Source organism: Taudactylus pleione, unplaced genomic scaffold, assembly GCF_031769625.1.
Source record: "Taudactylus pleione unplaced genomic scaffold, aTauple2 ptg000393l, whole genome shotgun sequence".
Taxonomy (NCBI): domain Eukaryota; kingdom Metazoa; phylum Chordata; class Amphibia; order Anura; family Myobatrachidae; genus Taudactylus; species Taudactylus pleione.
The window spans coordinates 3,955,729-3,971,769 of record NW_028284794.1 but is presented as its reverse complement, the minus strand read 5'-3'; the positions used below and the strand labels follow the sequence as shown (position 1 = coordinate 3,971,769).

At 31.8% G+C, this 16,041-nt stretch overlaps 12 non-coding genes across 12 annotated transcripts; all 12 read right to left on the bottom strand.

Moving 5' to 3' along the window:
* Nucleotides 1–251: 251 nt before the first annotated feature.
* On the bottom strand, nucleotides 252–323 carry TRNAW-CCA (transfer RNA tryptophan (anticodon CCA)). Its single transcript has one exon. It is a non-coding gene; the product is annotated as a tRNA-Trp (tRNA).
* Nucleotides 324–1,473: 1,150 nt separating this feature from the next.
* Nucleotides 1,474–1,545, bottom strand: TRNAW-CCA (transfer RNA tryptophan (anticodon CCA)). The gene has a single exon. It is a non-coding gene; the product is annotated as a tRNA-Trp (tRNA).
* A 1,150-nt stretch (nucleotides 1,546–2,695) lies between these two features.
* Nucleotides 2,696–2,767, bottom strand: TRNAW-CCA (transfer RNA tryptophan (anticodon CCA)). The gene has a single exon. It is a non-coding gene; the product is annotated as a tRNA-Trp (tRNA).
* A 1,150-nt stretch (nucleotides 2,768–3,917) lies between these two features.
* On the bottom strand, nucleotides 3,918–3,989 carry TRNAW-CCA (transfer RNA tryptophan (anticodon CCA)). The gene has a single exon. It is a non-coding gene; the product is annotated as a tRNA-Trp (tRNA).
* Nucleotides 3,990–5,140: 1,151 nt separating this feature from the next.
* Nucleotides 5,141–5,212, bottom strand: TRNAW-CCA (transfer RNA tryptophan (anticodon CCA)). Its single transcript has one exon. It is a non-coding gene; the product is annotated as a tRNA-Trp (tRNA).
* A 545-nt stretch (nucleotides 5,213–5,757) lies between these two features.
* TRNAW-CCA (transfer RNA tryptophan (anticodon CCA)) lies at nucleotides 5,758–5,829 on the bottom strand. The gene has a single exon. It is a non-coding gene; the product is annotated as a tRNA-Trp (tRNA).
* Nucleotides 5,830–6,981: 1,152 nt separating this feature from the next.
* Nucleotides 6,982–7,053, bottom strand: TRNAW-CCA (transfer RNA tryptophan (anticodon CCA)). The gene has a single exon. It is a non-coding gene; the product is annotated as a tRNA-Trp (tRNA).
* A 2,977-nt stretch (nucleotides 7,054–10,030) lies between these two features.
* Nucleotides 10,031–10,102, bottom strand: TRNAW-CCA (transfer RNA tryptophan (anticodon CCA)). Its single transcript has one exon. It is a non-coding gene; the product is annotated as a tRNA-Trp (tRNA).
* A 1,767-nt stretch (nucleotides 10,103–11,869) lies between these two features.
* Nucleotides 11,870–11,941, bottom strand: TRNAW-CCA (transfer RNA tryptophan (anticodon CCA)). Its single transcript has one exon. It is a non-coding gene; the product is annotated as a tRNA-Trp (tRNA).
* Nucleotides 11,942–13,092: 1,151 nt separating this feature from the next.
* TRNAW-CCA (transfer RNA tryptophan (anticodon CCA)) lies at nucleotides 13,093–13,164 on the bottom strand. The gene has a single exon. It is a non-coding gene; the product is annotated as a tRNA-Trp (tRNA).
* Nucleotides 13,165–14,314: 1,150 nt separating this feature from the next.
* TRNAW-CCA (transfer RNA tryptophan (anticodon CCA)) lies at nucleotides 14,315–14,386 on the bottom strand. The gene has a single exon. It is a non-coding gene; the product is annotated as a tRNA-Trp (tRNA).
* Nucleotides 14,387–15,729: 1,343 nt separating this feature from the next.
* TRNAW-CCA (transfer RNA tryptophan (anticodon CCA)) lies at nucleotides 15,730–15,801 on the bottom strand. The gene has a single exon. It is a non-coding gene; the product is annotated as a tRNA-Trp (tRNA).
* Between the last annotated feature and the right edge of the window lie 240 nt (nucleotides 15,802–16,041).

Here is a 16,041-nt window from a genome sequence, read left to right as displayed (position 1 = left end):
TTAAATTTATTGTTACATTACAGACATTTAGAGTTGGCCTTCAAGTAACGTATTCTCTAAACTGGATATTTTTTGTATAATAATTATGAGAACTGATAAGAAGGTGGGATATTTAATGACTATGTGCTAGTGATATAGGTATCAGTTTGAGCTATAATCACATTATTGAAAGTAGACAACAATCTTAGTATTTAGTTTCTTGTATAGTATCTTTTTGGCAGAAAAGAGCATTTTATCTTCAAAATGACAACTGACCCCGACGTGATTTGAACACACAACCTTCTGATCTGGAGTCAGACGCGCTACCGTTGCGCCACGAGGTCTCTTGTTAAATCTGATTCAGTAGATTTTTCTGGTGGTTTATATTACAAATAGATCATATGCTTATACTAAACCTTGAATTAGGTAGTTGTGAAGCAAACAAACCCTCATCCTCACTAACAAAACAAAAATATATGTCTGGTGGTTTTTCCTTTAGTGTATAATTTTTATTCATCACAGTATAGGTCATTTGAATGGAAAAAGTCATCCATAAAATCAAATTGGCACTAAATGCATTGTTAAAATAGACAAGTGATGGTAGTGATCCAAAATTGATCCAGAAAAGCTAATTGCTTTTAAATTTATTGTTACATTACAGACATTTAGAGTTGGCCTTCAAGTAAAGTTTAATCTAAACTGGATATTTTTAGTATTATAATTATGAGAACTGATAAGAAGGTGAGATATTTAATGACTATGTGCTAGTGATATAGGTATCAGTTTGAGGTATAATCACATTATTGAAAGTAGATAACAATCTTGGTAATTAGTTTTTAGTATAGTATTTTTGGGCAGAAAAGAGCATTTTATCTTCAAAATGATAACCGACCCTGACGTGATTTGAACACGCAACCTTCTAATCTTGAGTCAGATGAGCTAACGTTGCCTCTTATTAAAACTGATTCAGTAGATTTTCTGGTGGTTTATATTACAAATAGTTCATCTGCTTATGCTAAACCTTGAATTAGGTAGTTGTCAAGCAAACAAGCCTACATCCTTGGTAACAAAACAAAAAGATATGTATTCTGGTTTTTCCTTCAGTGTAGAGTTTTTATGCCTCATAGTATACGTCATGTGAATGTAAAAAGTCATCTTTAAAATCAAATTGGTACTAAATGTATTTCTAAAAAAGACAAGTGACGGCAGTGATCCAAAATTGATCCAGAAAAGCTAATTGCTTTTAAATGTATTGTTACATTACAGACATTTAGAGTTGGCCTTCAAGTAAAGTTTAATCTAAACTGGATATTTTTAGTATTATAATTATGAGAACTGATAAGAAGGTGGGATATTGAATGACTATGTGCTAGTGATATAGGTATCAGTTTGAGCTATAATCACATTATTGAAAGTAGACAACAATCTTAGTATTTAGTTTCTTGTATAGTATCTTTTTGGCAGAAAAGAGCATTTTATCTTCAAAATGACAACTGACCCCGACGTGATTTGGACACACAACCTTCTGATCTGGAGTCAGACGCGCTACCGTTGCGCCACGAGGTCTCTTGTTAAATCTGATTCAGTAGATTTTTCTGGTGGTTTATATTACAAATAGATCATATGCTTATACTAAACCTTGAATTAGGTAGTTGTGAAGCAAACAAACCCTCATCCTCACTAACAAAACAAAAATATATGTCTGGTGGTTTTTCCTTTAGTGTATAATTTTTATTCATCACAGTATAGGTCATTTGAATGGAAAAAGTCATCCATAAAATCAAATTGGCACTAAATGCATTGTTAAAATAGACAAGTGATGGTAGTGATCCAAAATTGATCCAGAAAAGCTAATTGCTTTTAAATTTATTGTTACATTACAGACATTTAGAGTTGGCCTTCAAGTAAAGTTTAATCTAAACTGGATATTTTTAGTATTATAATTATGAGAACTGATAAGAAGGTGAGATATTTAATGACTATGTGCTAGTGATATAGGTATCAGTTTGAGGTATAATCACATTATTGAAAGTAGATAACAATCTTGGTAATTAGTTTTTAGTATAGTATTTTTGGGCAGAAAAGAGCATTTTATCTTCAAAATGATAACCGACCCTGACGTGATTTGAACACGCAACCTTCTAATCTTGAGTCAGATGAGCTAACGTTGCCTCTTATTAAAACTGATTCAGTAGATTTTCTGGTGGTTTATATTACAAATAGTTCATCTGCTTATGCTAAACCTTGAATTAGGTAGTTGTCAAGCAAACAAGCCTACATCCTTGGTAACAAAACAAAAAGATATGTATTCTGGTTTTTCCTTCAGTGTAGAGTTTTTATGCCTCATAGTATACGTCATGTGAATGTAAAAAGTCATCTTTAAAATCAAATTGGTACTAAATGTATTTCTAAAAAAGACAAGTGACGGCAGTGATCCAAAATTGATCCAGAAAAGCTAATTGCTTTTAAATGTATTGTTACATTACAGACATTTAGAGTTGGCCTTCAAGTAAAGTTTAATCTAAACTGGATATTTTTAGTATTATAATTATGAGAACTGATAAGAAGGTGGGATATTTAATGACTATGTGCTAGTGATATAGGTATCAGTTTGAGCTATAATCACATTATTGAAAGTAGACAACAATCTTAGTATTTAGTTTCTTGTATAGTATCTTTTTGGCAGAAAAGAGCATTTTTTCTTCAAAATGACAACTGACCCCGACATGATTTGAACACACAACCTTCTGATCTGGAGTCAGACGCGCTACCGTTGCGCCACGAGGTCTCTTGTTAAATCTGATTCAGTAGATTTTTCTGGTGGTTTATATGACAAATAGATCATATGCTTATACTAAACCTTGAATTAGGTAGTTGTGAAGCAAACAAACCCTCATCCTCACTAACAAAACAAAAATATATGTCTGGTGGTTTTTCCTTTAGTGTATAATTTTTATTCATCACAGTATAGGTCATTTGAATGGAAAAAGTCATCCATAAAATCAAATTGGCACTAAATGCATTGTTAAAATAGACAAGTGATGGTAGTGATCCAAAATTGATCCAGAAAAGCTAATTGCTTTTAAATTTATTGTTACATTACAGACATTTAGAGTTGGCCTTCAAGTAACATATTCTCTAAACTGGATATTTTTTGTATAATAATTATGAGAACTGATAAGAATGTGAGTTATTTAATGACTATGTGCTAGTGATATAGGTATCAGTTTGAGGTATAATCACATTATGGAAAGTAGATAACAATCTTGGTAATTAGTTTCTAGTATAGTATTTTTGGGCAGAATAGAGCATTTTATCTTCAAAATGATAACCGACCCTGACGTGATTTGAACACGCAACCTTCTAATCTTGAGTCAGATGAGCTAACGTTGCCTCTTATTAAAACTGATTCAGTAGATTTTCTGGTGGTTTATATTACAAATAGTTCATCTGCTTATGCTAAACCTTGAATTAGGTAGTTGTCAAGCAAACAAGCCTACATCCTTGGTAACAAAACAAAAAGATATGTATTCTGGTTTTTCCTTCAGTGTAGAGTTTTTATGCCTCATAGTATACGTCATGTGAATGGAAAAAGTCATCTTTAAAATCAAATTGGTACTAAATGTATTTCTAAAAAAGACAAGTGACGGCAGTGATCCAAAATTGATCCAGAAAAGCTAATTGCTTTTAAATGTATTGTTACATTACACACATTTAGAGTTGGCCTTCAAGTAAAGTTTAATCTAAACTGGATATTTTTAGTATTATAATTATGAGAACTGATAAGAAGGTGAGATATTTAATGACTATGTGCTAGTGATATAGGTATCAGTTTGAGCTATAATCACATTATTGAAAGTAGACTACAATCTTAGTATTTAGTTTCTTGTATAGTATTTTTTTGGCAGAAAAGAGCACTTTATCTTCAAAATGACAACTGACCCCGACGTGATTAGAACATGCAACCTTCTGATCTGGAGTCAGACGCGCTACCGTTGCGCCACGAGGTCTCTTGTTAAATCCGATTCAGTAGATTTTTCTGGTGGTTTATATTACAAATAGATCATCTGCTTATACTAAACCTTGAATTAGGTAGTTGTCAAGCAAACAAACATACATCCTCGGTAACAAAACAAAAAGATATATCTGGTGGTTTTTCCTTTAGTGTATAATTTTTATTCATCACAGTATAGGTCATTTGAATGGAAAAAGTCATCCATAAAATCAAATTGGTACTAAATGTATTGTTAAAATAGACAAGTGATGGTAGTGATCCAAAATTGATCCAGAAAAGCTAATTGCTTTTTAAATGTATTGTTACATTACAGACATTTAGAGTTGGCCTTCAAGTAACGTATTCTCTAAACTGGATATTTTTTGTATAATAATTATGAGAACTGATAAGAATGTGAGTTATTTAATGACTATGTGCTAGTGATATAGGTATCAGTTTGAGGTATAATCACATTATTGAAAGTAGATAACAATCTTGGTAATTAGTTTTTAGTATAGTATTTTTGGGCAGAATAGAGCATTTTATCTTCAAAATGATAACCGACCCTGACGTGATTTGAACACGCAACCTTCTAATCTTGAGTCAGATGAGCTAACGTTGCCTCTTATTAAAACTGATTCAGTAGATTTTCTGGTGGTTTATATTACAAATAGTTCATCTGCTTATGCTAAACCTTGAATTAGGTAGTTGTCAAGCAAACAAGCCTACATCCTTGGTAACAAAACAAAAAGATATGTATTCTGGTTTTTCCTTCAGTGTAGAGTTTTTATGCCTCATAGTATACGTCATGTGAATGTAAAAAGTAATCTTTAAAATCAAATTGGTACTAAATGTATTTCTAAAAAAGACAAGTGACGGCAGTGATACAAAATTGATCCAGAAAAGCTAATTGCTTTTAAATGTATTGTTACATTACAGACATTTAGAGTTGGCCTTCAAGTAAAGTTTAATCTAAACTGGATATTTTTAGTATTATAATTATGAGAACTGATAAGAAGGTGGGATATTTAATGACTATGTGCTAGTGATATAGGTATCAGTTTGAGCTATAATCACATTATTGAAAGTAGACAACAATCTTAGTATTTAGTTTCTTGTATAGTATCTTTTTGGCAGAAAAGAGCATTTTATCTTCAAAATGACAACTGATCCCGACGTGATTTGAACACACAACCTTCTGATCTGGAGTCAGACGCGCTACCGTTGCGCCACGAGGTCTCTTGTTAAATCTGATTCAGTAGATTTTTCTGGTGGTTTATATTACAAATAGATCATATGCTTATACTAAACCTTGAATTAGGTAGTTGTGAAGCAAACAAACCCTCATCCTCACTAACAAAACAAAAATATATGTCTGGTGGTTTTTCCTTTAGTGTATAATTTTTATTCATCACAGTATAGGTCATTTGAATGGAAAAAGTCATCCATAAAATCAAATTGGCACTAAATGCATTGTTAAAATAGACAAGTGATGGTAGTGATCCAAAATTGATCCAGAAAAACTAATTGCTTTTAAATTTATTGTTACATTACAGACATTTAGAGTTGGCCTTCAAGTAACGTATTCTCTAAACTGGATATTTTTTGTATAATAATTATGAGAACTGATAAGAAGGTGGGATATTTAATGACTATGTGCTAGTGATATAGGTATCAGTTTGAGCTATAATCACATTATTGAAAGTAGACAACAATCTTAGTATTTAGTTTCTTGTATAGTATCTTTTTGGCAGAAAAGAGCATTTTATCTTCAAAATGACAACTGACCCCGACGTGATTTGAACACACAACCTTCTGATCTGGAGTCAGACGCGCTACCGTTGCGCCACGAGGTCTCTTGTTAAATCTGATTCAGTAGATTTTTCTGGTGGTTTATATTACAAATAGATCATATGCTTATACTAAACCTTGAATTAGGTAGTTGTGAAGCAAACAAACCCTCATCCTCACTAACAAAACAAAAATATATGTCTGGTGGTTTTTCCTTTAGTGTATAATTTTTATTCATCACAGTATAGGTCATTTGAATGGAAAAAGTCATCCATAAAATCAAATTGGCACTAAATGCATTGTTAAAATAGACAAGTGATGGTAGTGATCCAAAATTGATCCAGAAAAGCTAATTGCTTTTAAATTTATTGTTACATTACAGACATTTAGAGTTGGCCTTCAAGTAACGTATTCTCTAAACTGGATATTTTTTGTGTATAATAATTATGAGAACTGATAAGAATGTGAGTTATTTAATGACTATGTGCTAGTGATATAGGTATCAGTTTGAGGTATAATCACATTATGGAAAGTAGATAACAATCTTGGTAATTAGTTTCTAGTATAGTATTTTTGGGCAGAATAGAGCATTTTATCTTCAAAATGATAACCGACCCTGACGTGATTTGAACACGCAACCTTCTAATCTTGAGTCAGATGAGCTAACGTTGCCTCTTATTAAAACTGATTCAGTAGATTTTCTGGTGGTTTATATTACAAATAGTTCATCTGCTTATGCTAAACCTTGAATTAGGTAGTTGTCAAGCAAACAAGCCTACATCCTTGGTAACAAAACAAAAAGATATGTATTCTGGTTTTTCCTTCAGTGTAGAGTTTTTATGCCTCATAGTATACGTCATGTGAATGGAAAAAGTCATCTTTAAAATCAAATTGGTACTAAATGTATTTCTAAAAAAGACAAGTGACGGCAGTGATCCAAAATTGATCCAGAAAAGCTAATTGCTTTTAAATGTATTGTTACATTACACACATTTAGAGTTGGCCTTCAAGTAAAGTTTAATCTAAACTGGATATTTTTAGTATTATAATTATGAGAACTGATAAGAAGGTGAGATATTTAATGACTATGTGCTAGTGATATAGGTATCAGTTTGAGCTATAATCACATTATTGAAAGTAGACAACAATCTTAGTATTTAGTTTCTTGTATAGTATTTTTTTGGCAGAAAAGAGCACTTTATCTTCAAAATGACAACTGACCCCGACGTGATTAGAACATGCAACCTTCTGATCTGGAGTCAGACGCGCTACCGTTGCGCCACGAGGTCTCTTGTTAAATCCGATTCAGTAGATTTTTCTGGTGGTTTATATTACAAATAGATCATCTGCTTATACTAAACCTTGAATTAGGTAGTTGTGAAGCAAACAAACCCTCATCCTCACTAACAAAACAAAAATATATGTCTGGTGGTTTTTCCTTTAGTGTATAATTTTTATTCATCACAGTATAGGTCATTTGAATGGAAAAAGTCATCCATAAAATCAAATTGGCACTAAATGCATTGTTAAAATAGACAAGTGATGCTAGTGATCCAAAATTGATCCAGAAAAGCTAATTGCTTTTAAATTTATTGTTACATTACAGACATTTAGAGTTGGCCTTCAAGTAACGTATTCTCTAAACTGGATATTTTTTGTATAATAATTATGAGAACTGATAAGAATGTGAGTTATTTAATGACTATGTGCTAGTGATATAGGTATCAGTTTGAGGTATAATCACATTATTGAAAGTAGATAACAATCTTGGTAATTAGTTTCTAGTATAGTATTTTTGGGCAGAATAGAGCATTTTATCTTCAAAATGATAACCGACCCTGACGTGATTTGAACACGCAACCTTCTAATCTTGAGTCAGATGAGCTAACGTTGCCTCTTATTAAAACTGATTCAGTAGATTTTCTGGTGGTTTATATTACAAATAGTTCATCTGCTTATGCTAAACCTTGAATTAGGTAGTTGTCAAGCAAACAAGCCTACATCCTTGGTAACAAAACAAAAAGATATGTATTCTGGTTTTTCCTTCAGTGTAGAGTTTTTATGCCTCATAGTATACGTCATGTGAATGTAAAAAGTCATCTTTAAAATCAAATTGGTACTAAATGTATTTCTAAAAAAGACAAGTGACGGCAGTGATCCCAAATTGATCTAGAAAAGCTAATTGCTTTTAAATGTATTGTTACATTACAGACATTTAGAGTTGGCCTTCAAGTAAAGTTTAATCTAAACTGGATATTTTTAGTATTATAATTATGAGAACTGATAAGAAGGTGAGATATTTAATGACTATGTGCTAGTGATATAGGTATCAGTTTGAGCTATAATCACATTATTGAAAGTAGACAACAATCTTAGTATTTAGTTTCTTGTATAGTATCTTTTTGGCAGAAAAGAGCATTTTATCTTCAAAATGACAACTGACCCCGACGTAATTTGAACACACAACCTTCTGATCTTGAATCAGACGCGCTACCGTTGCACCACGAGGTCTCTTGTTAAATCCAATTCAGTAGATTTTTCTGGTGGTTAATATTACAAATAGATCATCTGCTTATACTAAACCTTGATTTAGGTAGTTGTCAAGCAAACAAACCTTCATCCTCAGTAACAAAACAAAAAGATATGTCTGGTGGTTTTTCCTTTAGTGTATAATTTTTATTCATCACAGTATAGGTCATTTGAATGGAAAAAGTCATCCATAAAATCAAATTGGTACTAAATGCATTGTTAAAATAGACAAGTGATGGTAGTGATCCAAAATTGATCCAGAAAAGCTAATTGCTTTTAAATGTATTGTTACATTACAGACATTTAGAGTTGGCCTTCAAGTAAAGTTTTCTCTAAACTGGATATTTTTTGTATAATAATTATGAGAACTGATAAGAATGTGAGTTATTTAATGACTATGTGCTAGTGATATAGGTATCAGTTTGAGCTATAATCACATTATTGAAAGTAGACAACAATCTTAGTATTTAGTTTCTTGTATAGTATTTTTGGGCAGAATAGAGCATTTTATCTTCAAAATGATAACCGACCCTGACGTGAATTGAACACGCAACCTTCTAATCTTGAGTCAGATGAGCTAACGTTGCCTCTTATTAAAACTGATTCAGTAGATTTTCTGGTGGTTTATATTACAAATAGTTCATCTGCTTATGCTAAACCTTGAATTAGGTAGTTGTCAAGCAAACAAACCTACATCCTTGGTAACAAAACAAAAAGATATGTATTCTGGTTTTTCTTTCAGTGTAGAGTTTTTATGCCTCATAGTATACGTCATGTGAATGTAAAAAGTCATCTTTAAAATCAAATTGGTACTAAATGTATTTCTAAAAAAGACAAGTGACGGCAGTGATCCAAAATTGATCCAGAAAAGCTAATTGCTTTTAAATGTATTGTTACATTACAGACATTTAGAGTTGGCCTTCAAGTAAAGTTTAATCTAAACTGGATATTTTTAGTATTATAAATATGAGAACTGATAAGAAGGTGAGATATTTAATGACTATGTGCTAGTGATATAGGTATCAGTTTGAGGTATAATCACATTATTGAAAGTAGATAACAATCTTGGTAATTAGTTTCTAGTATAGTATTTTTGGGCAGAATAGAGCATTTTATCTTCAAAATGATAACCGACCCTGACGTGATTTGAACACGCAACCTTCTAATCTTGAGTCAGATGAGCTAACGTTGCCTCTTATTAAAACTGATTCAGTAGATTTTCTGGTGGTTTATATTACAAATAGTTCATCTGCTTATGCTAAACCTTGAATTAGGTAGTTGTCAAGCAAACAAGCCTACATCCTTGGTAACAAAACAAAAAGATATGTATTCTGGTTTTTCCTTCAGTGTAGAGTTTTTATGCCTCATAGTATACGTCATGTGAATGGAAAAAGTCATCTTTAAAATCAAATTGGTACTAAATGTATTTCTAAAAAAGACAAGTGACGGCAGTGATCCAAAATTGATCCAGAAAAGCTAATTGCTTTTAAATGTATTGTTACATTACACACATTTAGAGTTGGCCTTCAAGTAAAGTTTAATCTAAACTGGATATTTTTAGTATTATAATTATGAGAACTGATAAGAAGGTGAGATATTTAATGACTATGTGCTAGTGATATAGGTATCAGTTTGAGCTATAATCACATTATTGAAAGTAGACAACAATCTTAGTATTTAGTTTCTTGTATAGTATTTTTTTGGCAGAAAAGAGCACTTTATCTTCAAAATGACAACTGACCCCGACGTGATTAGAACATGCAACCTTCTGATCTGGAGTCAGACGCGCTACCGTTGCGCCACGAGGTCTCTTGTTAAATCCGATTCAGTAGATTTTTCTGGTGGTTTATATTACAAATAGATCATCTGCTTATACTAAACCTTGAATTAGGTAGTTGTCAAGCAAACAAACCTACATCCTCGGTAACAAAACAAAAAGATATGTCTGGTGGTTTTTCCTTTAGTGTATAATTTTTATTCATCACAGTATAGGTCATTTGAATGGAAAAAGTCATCCATAAAATCAAATTGGTACTAAATGTATTGTTAAAATAGACAAGTGATGGTAGTGATCCAAAATTGATCCAGAAAAGCTAATTGCTTTTAAATGTATTGTTACATTACAGACATTTAGAGTTGGCCTTCAAGTAACGTATTCTCTAAACTGGATATTTTTTGTATAATAATTATGAGAACTGATAAGAATGTGAGTTATTTAATGACTATGTGCTAGTGATATAGGTATCAGTTTGAGGTATAATCACATTATTGAAAGTAGATAACAATCTTGGTAATTAGTTTTTAGTATAGTATTTTTGGGCAGAATAGAGCATTTTATCTTCAAAATGATAACCGACCCTGACGTGATTTGAACACGCAACCTTCTAATCTTGAGTCAGATGAGCTAACGTTGCCTCTTATTAAAACTGATTCAGTAGATTTTCTGGTGGTTTATATTACAAATAGTTCATCTGCTTATGCTAAACCTTGAATTAGGTAGTTGTCAAGCAAACAAGCCTACATTCTTGGTAACAAAACAAAAAGATATGTATTCTGGTTTTTCCTTCAGTGTAGAGTTTTTATGCCTCATAGTATACGTCATGTGAATGTAAAAAGTAATCTTTAAAATCAAATTGGTACTAAATGTATTTCTAAAAAAGACAAGTGACGGCAGTGATCCAAAATTGATCCAGAAAAGCTAATTGCTTTTAAATGTATTGTTACATTACAGACATTTAGAGTTGGCCTTCAAGTAAAATTTAATCTAAACTGGATATTTTTAGTATTATAATTATGAGAATTGATAAGAAGGTGGGATATTGAATGACTATGTGCTAGTGATATAGGTATCAGTTTGAGCTATAATCACATTATTGAAAGTAGACAACAATCTTAGTATTTAGTTTCTTGTATAGTATCTTTTTGGCAGAAAAGAGCATTTTATCTTCAAAATGACAACTGACCCCGACGTGATTTGGACACACAACCTTCTGATCTGGAGTCAGACGCACTACCGTTGCGCCATGAGGTCTCTTGTTAAATCTGATTCAGTAGATTTTTCTGGTGGTTTATATTACAAATAGATCATATGCTTATACTAAACCTTGAATTAGGTAGTTGTGAAGCAAACAAACCCTCATCCTCACTAACAAAACAAAAATATATGTCTGGTGGTTTTTCCTTTAGTGTATAATTTTTATTCATCACAGTATAGGTCATTTGAATGGAAAAAGTCATCCATACAATCAAATTGGCACTAAATGCATTGTTAAAATAGACAAGTGATGGTAGTGATCCAAAATTGATCCAGAAAAGCTAATTGCTTTTAAATGTATTGTTACATTACACACATTTAGAGTTGGCCTTCAAGTAAAGTTTAATCTAAACTGGATATTTTTAGTATTATAATTATGAGAACTGATAAGAAGGTGAGATATTTAATGACTATGTGCTAGTGATATAGGTATCAGTTTGAGCTATAATCACATTATTGAAAGTAGACAACAATCTTAGTATTTAGTTTCTTGTATAGTATTTTTTTGGCAGAAAAGAGCACTTTATCTTCAAAATGACAACTGACCCCGACGTGATTAGAACATGCAACCTTCTGATCTGGAGTCAGACGCGCTACCGTTGCGCCACGAGGTCTCTTGTTAAATCCGATTCAGTAGATTTTTCTGGTGGTTTATATTACAAATAGATCATCTGCTTATACTAAACCTTGAATTAGGTAGTTGTCAAGCAAACAAACATACATCCTCGGTAACAAAACAAAAAGATATATCTGGTGGTTTTTCCTTTAGTGTATAATTTTTATTCATCACAGTATAGGTCATTTGAATGGAAAAAGTCATCCATAAAATCAAATTGGTACTAAATGTATTGTTAAAATAGACAAGTGATGGTAGTGATCCAAAATTGATCCAGAAAAGCTAATTGCTTTTTAAATGTATTGTTACATTACAGACATTTAGAGTTGGCCTTCAAGTAACGTATTCTCTAAACTGGATATTTTTTGTATAATAATTATGAGAACTGATAAGAATGTGAGTTATTTAATGACTATGTGCTAGTGATATAGGTATCAGTTTGAGGTATAATCACATTATTGAAAGTAGATAACAATCTTGGTAATTAGTTTTTAGTATAGTATTTTTGGGCAGAATAGAGCATTTTATCTTCAAAATGATAACCGACCCTGACGTGATTTGAACACGCAACCTTCTAATCTTGAGTCAGATGAGCTAACGTTGCCTCTTATTAAAACTGATTCAGTAGATTTTCTGGTGGTTTATATTACAAATAGTTCATCTGCTTATGCTAAACCTTGAATTAGGTAGTTGTCAAGCAAACAAGCCTACATCCTTGGTAACAAAACAAAAAGATATGTATTCTGGTTTTTCCTTCAGTGTAGAGTTTTTATGCCTCATAGTATACGTCATGTGAATGTAAAAAGTAATCTTTAAAATCAAATTGGTACTAAATGTATTTCTAAAAAAGACAAGTGACGGCAGTGATACAAAATTGATCCAGAAAAGCTAATTGCTTTTAAATGTATTGTTACATTACAGACATTTAGAGTTGGCCTTCAAGTAAAGTTTAATCTAAACTGGATATTTTTAGTATTATAATTATGAGAACTGATAAGAAGGTGGGATATTTAATGACTATGTGCTAGTGATATAGGTATCAGTTTGAGCTATAATCACATTATTGAAAGTAGACAACAATCTTAGTATTTAGTTTCTTGTATAGTATCTTTTTGGCAGAAAAGAGCATTTTATCTTCAAAATGACAACTGACCCCGACGTGATTTGAACACACAACCTTCTGATCTGGAGTCAGACGCGCTACCGTTGCGCCACGAGGTCTCTTGTTAAATCTGATTCAGTAGATTTTTCTGGTGGTTTATATTACAAATAGATCATATGCTTATACTAAACCTTGAATTAGGTAGTTGTGAAGCAAACAAACCTTCATCCTCAGTAACAAAACAAAAAGATATGTCTGGTGGTTTTTCCTTTAGTGTATAATTTTTATTCATCACAGTATAGGTCATTTGAATGGAAAAAGTCATCCATAAAATCAAATTGGTACTAAATGCGTTGTTAAAATAGACAAGTGATGGTAGTGATCCAAAATTGATCCAGAAAAGCTAATTGCTTTTAAATGTATTGTTACATTACAGACATTTAGAGTTGGCCTTCAAGTAAAGTTTTCTCTAAACTGGATATTTTTTGTATAATAATTATGAGAACTGATAAGAATGTGAGTTATTTAATGACTATGTGCTAGTGATATAGGTATCAGTTTGAGCTATAATCACATTATTGAAAGTAGTCAACAATCTTAGTATTTAGTTTCTTGTATAGTATTTTTGGGCAGAATAGAGCATTTTATCTTCAAAATGATAACCGACCCTGACGTGAATTGAACACGCAACCTTCTAATCTTGAGTCAGATGAGCTAACGTTGCCTCTTATTAAAACTGATTCAGTAGATTTTCTGGTGGTTTATATTACAAATAGTTCATCTGCTTATGCTAAACCTTGAATTAGGTAGTTGTCAAGCAAACAAACCTACATCCTTGGTAACAAAACAAAAAGATATGTATTCTGGTTTTTCCTTCAGTGTAGAGTTTATATGCCTCATAGTATACGTCATGTGAATGCAAAAAGTCATCTTTAAAATCAAATTGGTACTAAATGTATTTCTAAAAAAGACAAGTGACGGCAGTGATCCAAAATTGATCCAGAAAAGCTAATTGCTTTTAAATGTATTGTTACATTACACACATTTAGAGTTGGCCTTCAAGTAAAGTTTAATCTAAACTGGATATTTTTAGTATTATAATTATGAGAACTGATAAGAAGGTGAGATATTTAATGACTATGTGCTAGTGATATAGGTATCAGTTTGAGCTATAATCACATTATTGAAAGTAGACAACAATCTTAGTATTTAGTTTCTTGTATAGTATTTTTTTGGCAGAAAAGAGCACTTTATCTTCAAAATGACAACTGACCCCGACGTGATTAGAACATGCAACCTTCTGATCTGGAGTCAGACGCGCTACCGTTGCGCCACGAGGTCTCTTGTTAAATCCGATTCAGTAGATTTTTCTGGTGGTTTATATTACAAATAGATCATCTGCTTATACTAAACCTTGAATTAGGTAGTTGTCAAGCAAACAAACCTACATCCTCGGTAACAAAACAAAAAGATATGTCTGGTGGTTTTTCCTTTAGTGTATAATTTTTATTCATCACAGTATAGGTCATTTGAATGGAAAAAGTCATCCATAAAATCAAATTGGTACTAAATGTATTGTTAAAATAGACAAGTGATGGTAGTGAACCTTGAATTAGGTAGTTGTGAAGCAAACAAACCCTCATCCTCACTAACAAAACAAAAATATATGTCTGGTGGTTTTTCCTTTAGTGTATAATTTTTATTCATCACAGTATAGGTCATTTGAATGGAAAAAGTCATCCATAAAATCAAATTGGCACTAAATGTATTGTTAAAATAGACAAGTGATGGTAGTGATCCAAAATTGTTCCAGAAAAGCTAATTGCTTTTAAATGTATTGTTACATTACAGACATTTAGAGTTGGCCTTCAAGTAACGTATTCTCTAAACTGGATATTTTTTGTATAATAATTATGAGAACTGATAAGAATGTGAGTTATTTAATGACTATGTGCTAGTGATATAGGTATCAGTTTGAGGTATAATCACATTATTGAAAGTAGATAACAATCTTGGTAATTAGTTTTTAGTATAGTATTTTTGGGCAGAATAGAGCATTTTATCTTCAAAATGATAACCGACCCTGACGTGATTTGAACACGCAACCTTCTAATCTTGAGTCAGATGAGCTAACGTTGCCTCTTATTAAAACTGATTCAGTAGATTTTCTGGTGGTTTATATTACAAATAGTTCATCTGCTTATGCTAAACCTTGAATTAGGAAGTTGTCAAGCAAACAAGCCTACATCCTTGGTAACAAAACAAAAAGATATGTATTCTGGTTTTTCCTTCAGTGTAGAGTTTTTATGCCTCATAGTATACGTCATGTGAATGTAAAAAGTCATCTTTAAAATCAAATTGGTACTAAGTGTATTTCTAAAAAAGACAAGTGACGGCAGTGATACAAAATTGATCCAGAAAAGCTAATTGCTTTTAAATGTATTGTTACATTACAGACATTTAGAGTTGGCCTTCAAGTAAAGTTTAATCTAAACTGGATATTTTTAGTATTATAATTATGAGAACTGATAAGAAGGTGGGATATTTAATGACTATGTGCTAGTGATATAGGTATCAGTTTGAGCTATAATCACATTATTGAAAGTAGACAACAATCTTAGTATTTAGTTTCTTGTATAGTATCTTTTTGGCAGAAAAGAGCATTTTATCTTCAAAATGACAACTGACCCCGACGTGATTTGAACACACAACCTTCTGATCTGGAGTCAGACGCGCTACCGTTGCGCCACGAGGTCTCTTGTTAAATCTGATTCAGTAGATTTTTCTGGTGGTTTATATTACAAATAGATCATATGCTTATACTAAACCTTGAATTAGGTAGTTGTGAAGCAAACAAACCTTCATCCTCAGTAACAAAACAAAAAGATATGTCTGGTGGTTTTTCCTTTAGTGTATAATTTTTATTCATCACAGTATAGGTCATTTGAATGGAAAAAGTCATCCATAAAATCAAATTGGTACTAAATGCGTTGTTA